The 12,234-nt window shown below is 44.0% G+C and overlaps 1 long non-coding RNA gene across 1 annotated transcript; it reads left to right on the top strand.

Annotated features, from left to right (window-relative positions):
- Window positions 1-1,261: 1,261 nt before the first annotated feature.
- On the top strand, window positions 1,262-9,331 carry LOC115082638. The gene is made up of 4 exons (XR_003854218.1): window positions 1,262-1,365; window positions 3,707-3,795; window positions 7,222-7,285; window positions 9,235-9,331. It is a non-coding gene; the product is annotated as an uncharacterized LOC115082638 (long non-coding RNA).
- The last annotated feature ends 2,903 nt before the right edge of the window (window positions 9,332-12,234 follow it).

Below are 12,234 nucleotides of genomic sequence, written 5' to 3' on the forward strand. Positions count from 1 at the left end.
CCTCCCATCAGGGATCCCTATTGAGACAAAGGACATCTATCTGTGAGTAAGAAATCACCTTCTCACCCATCTGGGGTCTTCACAACCCCTGGGGAGAGAGAAAATCGCTCTCTGTGCAGAGGCAGTCTTGCCATCTGGGTAGGGTTTTCCCATCCACTAAAGGGGGACCTGACCAAGGGGGATCACCACTTAACCTAAGCCAGGAAGGTGGCCGGATTCCCAGCCTGTTCAAAAGACTCTTGCACAGATAGAGGAGCAAGATTTGTACTAAAGAGCCAGCCTGCTGTCAGTTATAGTCATTGTGCCATCGATCCATCATTTTCTCCAGTAAACTTTTTATTTTGGACACTAATCCAGTGGTCCCTGCATCTTCTTTGGGCACACAGCACACAGAGTGTAAAAATTCACCTCACCCAAGGAATTTAAGGAAGGAGTTCAGTCACCCCGCACTGGGACCTGAGAGGACCCCTTTCTTCTCCCAGTTGAAAGGATCCACACCTTGGGAGGTAAGGGAAGTAGAGCTAGTCAGGGTCCCTGCCCCAAAGAGACACCCGTGCCAGACATGCACACTGGGGTGGGGGTTATAAGTAGATGATGGCAGATAAAGACCAATTGGCCCAAACAGTCTATACAGCTAAAATTCTAGTTTACACTGATAATGATATATCCCAGCTGCCAGCGGTAGAAGCTTGACTGCTTGTGGGCTATTGCTCTTTGATCAAGATTTTTTTTGTGTGTGTGAGTAAATCTATCTAAACTCTGTCCATGTTTGCTTGTAGGCAAGACTTCAGTCATTTGTATAGCACAATTGCCCTGTTTGAAGTCTGATGTAAAATGTATTTTAAACTAGACAATCTTTTGTAATGAGATGGGGGGAGGGAACAGGAAACAGATGCTTAGTCTTAGCTCTTTTAAATGGTAGATGTATATATACAACAGAGATAGCAAAGTTTGCGGGACATTTAATAAGCCTCTGATTAGCCGCATACATCCCCCACCGAGTCTCATGGGCATGTGGAAAGCATCAAGACTTAATTTGAAAGGATTTGCCATGCGTTTGAGCAGCAACAAATATCTACTGAAAGGTCTATATATCTGCGATGCTATAGAAATGGTCTTGGTTTAGCATTCCCTTCTTTTTCTAGAGGGTGAGAGGGGGAGGCATGTTTTGGATTGAAAAGATGACAAGCCAGATTCCCAAACTGAAAATGCTTTCCTACTGTATGCTGTGTAAGCACAAACTCTGAAACCACTAAATTCTCCTTCTGTAATTCCAGAGGTCAAAGCCCAGCTGCTGCTGAATTTAACTTACTACTAAAAGCACACTCTTTGGAAACCTATGGTGTTGACCCTCACCCTTGCAAGGTAACACAGTGGTTTTTGTATTGCATTGATACACAATGACTTCTGAATCATATATTTTGCCTTTGCCCATGTTTTGGACACCACCTTTGTTTCCTGCCCCCCTTCTTCTGGTAGCTGTACCCTTTTTTGGCAGGACTGCTGGGTTAGGGTGGCTCTAAGGTTGATGCAGAAACAGAAGCGCAGTGAAAGTTCAGTTAGCTAATTCGGGAATCACCGCTTGGATCATTAAAACAATACATTTGCACGCTCTTTTTTTGTCAAATTCAAAGAGCAAACTCGTGAATTCAGGGAAGAGGTGGATTGTGTTCTTATATGATATTATAAAGTCGGTGCAATAGGGGAGAGGCAGCTTGGAGGAGACTTCAGTCTACCAAATGTGAATTGCAGCCTTCCTGCTTTAGCATTAGCCAGGAATGGAGAAGGTTTGGATGCCCTGCAAGGAGGATTTCTTAGCAGCTCTGGAAGCGTTAACTGCGAGTAGCTAATGCTTCCGGAGCTTCTCCTGTTAGAGCAGTGCTGGAAGTTTGCTTCTGGCTGGGGATTGCTGGCCCTGGGGGTAGTCCAGGGCTCCAGAGCTTGTAGGTAGGGAGAATGAAGAATACTTAAAATAAAAAAACCCCAAAAAACCAGGGACGTGGGAGGGAGAGGGTTGACTGGTGGACACATCCCATTTATAAACAAAATTAAAGGGATTTGGGGCGTGGGTGGCTTGGCAGGGCCATGTGTGACATATTGGGGAGGGGTGTCAGGAATCGGGGCACAGGGCATTATTTAAAAAATGTAACAGTGCCCCTTTACCAGATAACTTTGAAGATATCCGCTTAAGTAGCTGGTTATACGGCTACACAACCTGATAACTTTAAATCTGCTCTACAGCAGGTCTAAAAGTATCCGTATAACTTAGGGAGTTACAACAGAAAATCGGCTAAGTTAACTGGATAATTTAGGGCCATCCAGAATACCTCTTTATGTATCCAGCTAAATTGTAGCCGGATAATGACTTGCCTTGCTATAATTGGGCTGGATAATGGCCCAATTATAGCAAGGTATCCGGCTAAATGTCTTTAACTATTCACCTTCATATTTCTTTCCATTGATGAGCACATTTCAGTACTCATGAGCTGGCCTCAGCAAGATCCTGCACCACAAAGGGGTTATCCTTAAGCAAGGGGCAAACCAAAAGATGCTGCGTGGTCTGCTTCTCTCCACAGTCACAGGTCTCAGGTCAAGCAGAGTATCCCTGTTTCCCCATGCTGGCCCTTGATCTGATGACTTGATAGGGAGGCGATTTAGAGCTTTCCAGGGGATCCGTCCCCTTTCTGCCTGCCCTGCAGGTGTCACGCTCTGGGGGTTGTGAGCCCTCGGGCTGCTGCTAGATTGATGCAGCTTGGTGCATGCGGGCACGGACCAGGCGCTAGCAGGTGGCAGCAGGTACACCCCAGGGCAGAGAGGTTGGATGAGGTCTTCACTTTCCCCTTAGGATGAGCCTTTGGGGTTCTGGGGGCCAGCAGTCCCTGGGAGGTCTACGGCAGAGATCAAACAGAGTCAAAGCCCAGGCAGAGGTCAGGGAAGGTAGAGATCAAGCAGAGTCAGAGCCCAAGCAGAGCTCAGGGCATGTGGAGGTCAGGCCGAGGTCAGGGAGATCAGGCAAGGGTTGAAAGGCTGTCTGGGTCAGCAACAAAAGAAAAGTCCAAAGAAAGGTTGACTGGAAAGCAAGGCAAGGTGGAGCAAGGCAGGAAAATGAGGCAGGGCAAAGAGGCAAGGCTAGGCAAGGCTGGACAATGCAGGAACACGGCAAGGCTAAAGCAGGAACATAAGCAACATAGCACCAAGGACTAGCGCAGGAAGACCTGTTGCGGAGGTGCTGGCTGGTAGCTGTACCAGTTTTTGTATTAATTTTGAGTATTTCACTTACCTTTTTGTTTCTACAAAATTGTTTGGGTAACACCATAATCATAGAAAAAATAAAGAAGAAAGTGCAGAAATAACCTCATCTGTAAGCCTGCCTCTACAGAATGGAGCTGGAACTCGCCCAGCTATAATCAGGGCTTGTCCCGTGTACAACAGCGCTGAGCACACTTGCTCTGGTATTGGAACATTCTGTGCAAGCAATGCAAATTGACCTCACGTTGTATGTTATCATGGATACCTTAAACCAACTAGTCGCAATAGTTTGTATATTCTTGCTGGAAAAGTGCCACTGGATATCTGAAGAGTCCTGGTCAGGAATAGTTCAACATGAACCAATAGTACAGATATCATAGGCTGTAAGAATCTGCCTGATCCTAATGATTGGTTGGGAATTAGAATAATTTTTAATATTGTTTTGTTTCTCCTTCAGGATTCAACAGGAACTACCACATTTTTGGGCTTCACAGCTGCAGGCTTTGTAGTTTTCCAGGGAAATAAACGAATTCATTTATTAAAATGGTAAGTGCTTGCTTTCAATTAATTAAAAAGCATTTATGGAAGCCAGTTTTATTTTTTTGTTGAACTAGCCAGTCTTGTTTTAAATAGAAAAGGGCATACATTGCCTTCATACATTTCATAGAACTTAGCCAATGTTCCCTCTAAGGACTGGTTTGCTGTGACCAAAAACGTTTTGCTCATGAGCAAAGATTTTTGGTTTCATTACTCTGTGAACCCTACTGTCTTTGATGCAAAAAGCCTAGCAATTTTATGCTCACAGCTATCCAGTCCTTAGAGAGAACATTGGTAGCAGCAGGCACGCAAATTTTCTCACATACACTAACACACTTGCATATTCACTCTCATAATCTTCCACGCATACATACATGCTTATTCTCACACACACACTCACTTTCACACTCCAGACTCTCACACATGCATACTCACTCATTTCTCCTCCTCTTCCACACGCACACTCATCTCAGTAATTACAAACTTTCACTGCCAACACTTTGAGAAGTAACACAAACCCCTGAAAAACACCCCAAAAAGAGACATCTAGAACCTTGTCATCCCATACTATACCAGCACTGTATCACGACTCAAACAGCAGCAGCCTTAACTATGACACAGCAGTAATGCAAATATTATACTATATCCTAGAACATTAATACACCACCTACTGCTCCAAAGCCCCACAGAAAAACTACCTGCAGCAGACATACTACACCTCAGTCATGCATGCAGAACAGACAGTCCCTTACCCAATACAGAATAAGGGAGTACAATTTAGAAACAGAAACATGCAGACAAAAATAAAATGGAAAGCCCAAGAAACTAGACTCTGAACAGTGGAATACTGAAGAAATAACAAAATACAAATATGTAATACACATTCCAAAAGCTACCATATACCAATCACTAAAAATTCAAATAATTTTATTTTTTTACCTTTGTTGTCTGATCTTATTTTTCTAATTGGTTGGTCACTGGCTTTTTGTTTCTGCGTTCCCTTTCTTGGTCTTTTTCCAATTCCTTTACAGGGTCTCTTTTTTATTTTTTCTGTTTCTTCTTTCTCCACCTGTTTTCTTCCCTTCCTCCCTCAAACACACACTTGGGCACTCATTCTCACACGCTGTCTCTCTCTCAAATGCTCTCTCTCTCACACACACACAGGCTCCCACTCTCACATTCTGTGTATGACATTCACAAACACATACACATGGCTCTCACTTTCACATGCTGTCTCTCTCATACATACACACCAGTTCTCTCTTTCACATGCTTTCTCACTCTCACACAGGCTCTCTCTCTCACATGTTGTATCACACACACAGGCTCTCACTCTCACATGCTCTCTCACACAACACATGTTATTTCTCTCTCCCTCTTAAAACACACACACACACAGATGCACTCACTCTCACTGGCTTCCTCACACACACACACACACACACACACCAACAAGCTCCCATTCATTCTCTCACACTTACACCCAAGCAAGCTCCCACAAACTTCCAGTCAGGCTCCCATTCATTCTTACACTGTTCCCCCATTCCCCAGGCAGGCTTCCATTCATTTTCACACCTATACACAGACCCCCAGGGAGGCACCCTTTCATTCTCTCTCTCACACACACATATACACACACACACACACTCACACACAGACAATTCCTCAGGCAGGCACCCATTTTCACACAGATCCCCAGTCAGGCATCCATTCTCACATACATACAGACCTCCAGGGAGGCAGGCACCCATTTATCTCTCACACACACACACAGCCCCCTCAGGCAGGCAAGCAACCATTCATTCTCACACAGACCCCCAGGCAGGCACCCATACATTACACAAACACACAATGAAGGAAGGCCCCCTCTTTCTTTTGCTGACAGACTCTCTCTCACTCCTCTGCTGTCACTGCCATTGCTACTAGAACTGAAGCCTGTTCTGTTTCCTCTGTGCAAACCCTATAGTATTAAAAATTTGCAGGGCTAGCACTTCCTAGCAAGATCAGAATAGAGAAAGTCCTACTCTCCGAGTTTTTAATACTGCGGGGCATGCAGAGGACAGGAAGGGTGCACCTCTGCTTAGCCGCCAGTGGGATGAGGTCCACTGGCAGCTGCATGGCCTGTCTCCCTATTTTTTGGATGCCAGTGGGATGGGGTCCACTGGCGGCCCCATGGGCCCTATTTTGGCCATCAGTGCCCCCCTGCAACCCTGCACCTGGGGCCAGTGGCCCCCCAGCTCCCCCCTTGGTACACTACTGCTGCGTGAGCAGGAAATAGATGGAGCACCTAGAGCTTTGGGGGTCTCTTCTGTGCTTCGGGCCATGGTAGAATGAGTGCAGCTGCCAGAAAAATTGTACGCGGCCACGCAGACGTGCAGCTTAGATGGAACATTGAACTTTGCTTTATGGTTCCGCTTTTTGCATGGGGCTATGTCTAAAGAGAGCTGTACTCTCTGTATGCTACTCAGTATTTCAGGAGCAGACATCACAAGATGGAAGAATCTTGAAGGGCAATCTTCAAATCCAGTTATTTGGGTAAATCCGTGCTTTACCCACACAAATGGCCGCTTTGAAAATTGCTCACCCAGTGTGTGCCTAGATTTACTCCCATACGTCGATGGTGCATATAAATTTACATACATATTAGGAGAGATGTTCCGGGAAGGAGTTGAGCCTTAAAAGCATACTTTATACTTTCAAAAAGTCAGCGTGCAAATTCCACCAGAAAAAGTTCCAGCACACATAGCAGGTGCAAGTCAGTGCACAGACATTTTCCAATTCAGTTTTCAAAAGGAACCTATTCCCTTTAAAATTTGACGTAAAGTCTGTGGATAAAAGCATCCACTTAGAATAATTTGTATTACTGGAAGCAGAATTAAGAATATTAAAAATCAATCAATAAATAGAAATATTCTGCAGTCTTTACCCTTTTGCAGGATAGCAGATTAAAGAATTTTAAAATAATGACTGGGCAATAGCATTTTTATTTGATACAATGTGTTCTCTGTTTCTGTTCACTCTGATCTGCTATATTTAAAGCCAGACAAATGTGGTGGGAGCTACTGAAGGCAGCTTCTGCCACGCGACTATGACCGCGGCCTGCCTCATTTCCAGGGGGACCAAACATAGAAACCCACCTTTACTAATGTTGGATTCATGGCCCAATGAAGGAATTTCCCTAAAAGTTGGAAAAGAAGACACTACACCCTAGTCAAGGTAGAATGAAAAAGAAAAAACAGGGGAGTGAGGGCCATAACACTAGCAGATGCAGTTTAGGATTTGCTGCCATTTACCCTTGGTGTGACTCCCATGATTCATGGAGGTTAGAAATGTCTCCCTTATCCCATACAGGTCCATCAGGTGTGCCCACTGTCTAACGCTCTTAGCTGCCCTGAGTTGCTGCACTCTTGTTTACTTAAAATTGTTTTTTTGTAGGCCTGATGTCTGCAAACTGAGGTTTGATGGGAAGACTTTTTATGTGACTGGAATTCACAAGGAGGTCAGGCAGCTTCATATTCGTACTCACTATTTTTTTATGTTTCAGACCATGGGATTCTGGTGAGATTCTCCTGTGTATCTCAGGGGTTTTGACCACATGACACTGTGGTGCCTGTGCACACTCAGGTGGCTCCTTGTTCCTCAGACTGTGAGGAGAAGTCACAGAGCTTCAGTAGAGATAATTTACAAATAGACTGATATTTCGCAGCGAGGGTAAACCTTACTATATGAGGATATACATAACCCCCAACGGCTCACAGAGGCAACCTCTACTCTGCTGCTTACTTCTCCAGTGAAACCTTATTGTCTCCCACACTGCTGTCCAGCACAGCTTGGGATCTAAGTCTGCCCTGCATGGGGGTTTGGGGTTTGTGTGGCAAACAGTACTGTTGGCCCTTACTGTTGTATGTCATTCCTTCTTAATGCAGCTCTGTCTGTGTATCTAAAATATATAAATATATGATATTGTAGCTTAATTAAAACAAATGATTGTGGGAATTTTGGAGTAAGTAAATTGTGGTTGCTTCATCTTCCCTTTTTTACATTCTGCCTTTCAACCACTTCAAAGCAGATTATATTTGGGTACGTTAGGTATTTCTCTGTCCCCAGAGAGTTTACAGTCTGACAGGCCAATACAATAAGTGCGGGAAAACAGGCGCTCCTTGGTGAGCTCCCGTTCTCCCAACGTGTGCCCATCGACCTCTCCTTGGTGCGCGATCCTGTATTTAAATGAGGGGTTGAGCTAAAAAGGAGGCGCTAGGGACAATAGCACATCCCTAGCACCTCCTTATTAGCGGAAACCCAGGCGAGGTGGCTGTCAGCGGGTTCAGGAAACTGACGCTCAATTTTACGAGTGTTGGTTTTCCGAACCTGCTGACAGCCATAGGTTAGGGAAAACGTACGCTGATAAAATTCAGCATCTGTTTTCCTAACCTGAATGGCTGGCCCATTTTTCTTAAACATTTTTGGTTCCTCTGAATTAATATTGCTAGGATATTAAGTTGGAGGAAGCATTTTCTGCTTTCTGTACACTTTTTTGGGCTGCTCAGAAATTGGGCAGGTGTTCATTTCTAAGTGTAAAATGTGCAGCTTGGCCGCACATTTTTTTTTCGGTATCCCAGGTGCATAACTAATAACCTCATCAACATGTATTTGCATGTGATGAGCGCTATTAGTTTCGGGGGCGGGGGGGTTGGACACAGGTTTTTGACATGCTAAACCCTTACAGTGTAAGGGGTAATGGACGCACGTCAAAAACCTGCACCCAACTGCGTGTTAATCAGTGCACTTGGCCGAGCGCACTTTACAGTATTGGCCTGTATATTTGTACCTGAGGCAATGGAGGGTGAAGAAACTTGCCCAAGGTCACAAAGAGCATCAGTGGGATTTGAATCCTGGCATTCCTGGCTTATAGCCCATTGCTCTAATCACTAGGCTGCTCCTCCAGTAAACCTCACCTACTTGATCTTTAAAAGGCTGGTGGGTCATAATTCATTGACTCCCTTCTTAACTGACAATGGCCACCTGCAGTTCTCTTTAAATGCTTCATTTCTATGCTTGTTCTTTGTTGCTGGCAGGTTGGTATCTGTTTCACTGTCTAGCCTGCTGACTTTATTAAGCACACCAAGGCCTGATGGTGGCATATTGGGCACAGTCTCATTAGTTTGCCCGTCAGAGCTCGGTATTGTGCAGAATGAAACACTAAAGGAAGCCGGCAGTAAGTGACCTCAAAATTGAGTAATGTAGGTGAGGTGGCTGGTGTGGTTATTCAGGAGAAGAATGATGCCTTTTTAAATTGCAAATGGTGAGCTTTCATAACGTCCAACTTGCAAATCCAGTCTTGATCTTAAAAAGCCAGCCATTCTCCAGAAAATTAAAGCAAATATGGCATTGTTTTTGTTTTAGAGGATATTGATTTTATTTTCTCCTCACTCTTTTCCGAACCATCAGAAAAAGGCTGTGCTAGCGTACCACACCTCTACACCAGCTGCCTGTAAGCATCTTTGGAAATGTGGAGTGGAGAATCAAGCCTTTTATAAGTAAGTAATTCATATTCCGTGCAAGGAGACAAGCAGAATCTAAGTTTAGATGAATGACTGCTGATAACATTTGCTCTGTTGATACCAGCTTGAAAGCAAATGCTGTCTTGATCCTATGGCGGCTGCAGACATGAGTGGAAGTGCTGTATGTATGTTATGTAAGGCAGCTAATACAATTTCACTCCCACATGTCTGACCTCACCAAGAGTGATAGGCATTTGTTGATATTACTGGCCATTTTGAAACTATGTTTTAACATTTTGAAACATCCCATCATTTGGATGGAAGTGGACTGATCAGCTTTTTACATCAGGGAACTGAGAGTTTAGGTGTCCTAGGACCTCTGTGGCTGAAAGGAACTGGTGCTTATTTATAGAGTCTTCAGTTAGTAAGAGTTTAAAAAGTTATCCTATATAAAACAGGTTCCTGGCCTTAGTCTAGGTGCCAGTGGGCAGGTCTCAGCATCACAGATTTGTACTTATGGAACCCTATCTAGCAGCCTCGGCAGAGAGCCTAGAGACATGGAAACCAAATTACGCTATCATTCTTCAGAGCAGTGTGGAGAAGCCTGCACCACCACACCTGGTGCCATTTATGTTCTGTGGAAATATGCAAGGCATCAATTTCCAATGCTGTCAATCCAGCACCTTCCATTAACACCCCTCGATCAAATCCCATCAAAATTTCTCCTGCAGATACCTGAAACCATCTCCAAACCACTGGCAGATATCATAAACTGTTCGTTAACACAGGGAATTTTCCCAGATGCCCTAAAACTTGCTTCTATTAAACCTCTCCTAAAGAAACCGGATTTGGATCCTAACAATCCAAACAATTTCCGCCCTATCTCCAACCTTCCTTTTGTAGCCAAGATTATGGAAAAACTGGTCAATTCACAACTCTCTGACTATCTCGAAGATCACATATACTGCAGCCCACCCAATACGGGTTCCGCAAGGCATTAAGTACTGAATCCCTACTCCTTTCGCTAACAGAGGGCTTGGACAAAGGACAATCTTTTTTACTAATTCTCCTTGACCTGTCGGCGGCTTTCGACACCGTTAATCACTCCATCCTTCTCACCCGTCTATCGGACATTGGAATAACAGGCACTGCCTTCACATGGTTCAAAACATTCCTCTGTAACAGAGGTTACAAAGTCAAAATCAATAATAAAGAATCCCCTCGCATCAACTCCTCACTAGGAGTTCCTCAAGGTTCCCCCCTGTCCCCAACTCTCTTCAACATTTACCTCCTTCCTCTATGCCAGCTGTTAACCAACCTTCAACTAAAGCATTTCTTATACGCCGACGATGTGCACATCTTGATCCCCATCAAAGAATCTATCACCAAAACACTTAAACACTGGGAAAACTGCCTCCAAGAGATCAACCGACTCCTTGCAAACTTAAACCTGATACTAAACTCAGCTAAGACTGAACTCCTCATCTCCCCGGAAAACAGTAATACCCCACAAAGTGCACCAGCTAACACCATTGTTACCCAAGCAAGAGACCTAGGAGTAGTAATAGACAACCGCCTGAATTTAAAAACATTCATTAACAACACAACCAAGAACTGCTTCTATAAGCTGCAGGTTCTAAAAATAATTAAACCACTCCTTCACTTTCAAGACTTCAGAACAGTTCTCCAAGCCGTAATATTCTCCAAGATAGATTATTGCAACTCTATCTTGCTAGGTCTCCTGTCCTCATCCATCAAACCCCTTCAGATGCTCCAGAATGCGGCAGCCAGAATCCTGACAAACTCCAGAAGAAGAGACCACATCTCCCCTATTCTCAGAAATTTACACTGGCTACCAATACACTTCAGAATTCTTCACAAGTCCATCACCATCATCCATAAACCATCCACAGCCAAGCCCGTCTCAACCTCCAAATACCCCTCAGACTTCACACTTCATCTAGAGCAGTGGTTCTCACCTTTCTAATGCCGTGACCCCGTAATACAGTTCCTCATGTTGCGGTGACCCCCTCGCCCCGCCCTTGCAGGGCGGGGCGAGGGCGGGACGAGGGTGGGGCTTTGGGTCATGGGGGCGGGGTTATGGATGGGGGTTGGATTTTAGTGCATATTTATTTATTATGACATTTATAAACAGAACCACCATTCCTCATAAAACAATACAATTAAGAAACATAAAGCATCAGTTATAATAGTAAAACCATACTAATAAAAGAATACTTTAAAATTACTGATAAATAGAATTTCTATTAATTAAAATCATATACATTTTATAATTTCCCAAACACCAATAAAATATTTCAAAACAGCACATATATCAAATAACACACAATATTAAAACTAATAAGGATTTTAAAAAAGCCCCTGCTGTCCATACATGGGAGCTCTTGATTTCCAGTCACCCTGATATTGTCGAGGATTAGGAGGTTATCCTCTCTCTCACACACATACTCACATGTCCATTCTCTCTCACACACATACTGTCACATACATACACATTCATGCTCTTATATGCACCATAACCTCTCACAGACACTGACACACTCTCAGGTGTAAGACACTCTCTCTCCCCCCCCCCCCCCCCCCCCCACTCACACACACTCTTACTCCCCTGGATTTTCTCATACACACTCATGCTCTCACTCTTACTGGCTCCCTCACAACCTCAGAGCCTCTCAGATAAAACTCTATGCGGCAGAAATAATGCTGAATGTTGAGAATTGTGTTATGCAGACTAATCTGGAAAATGCACTAATTTCTACATGAGTCATAATGAATCAGTCCTCAGCTGCAGGCTTCAATTGATTATCCTGGCTCCCTTTAATAAGTTTAATTTAATGTTTGCCAAATACAGTTCATGTGTAACAGCAATCCTAATTCTCCACCAGATCAAGCTGATTTCACATCCCACTTCATACTTTGTCACCTC

The sequence above is a fragment of the Rhinatrema bivittatum genome, unplaced genomic scaffold (genome assembly GCF_901001135.1).
Source record: "Rhinatrema bivittatum unplaced genomic scaffold, aRhiBiv1.1, whole genome shotgun sequence".
Classification (NCBI taxonomy): domain Eukaryota; kingdom Metazoa; phylum Chordata; class Amphibia; order Gymnophiona; family Rhinatrematidae; genus Rhinatrema; species Rhinatrema bivittatum.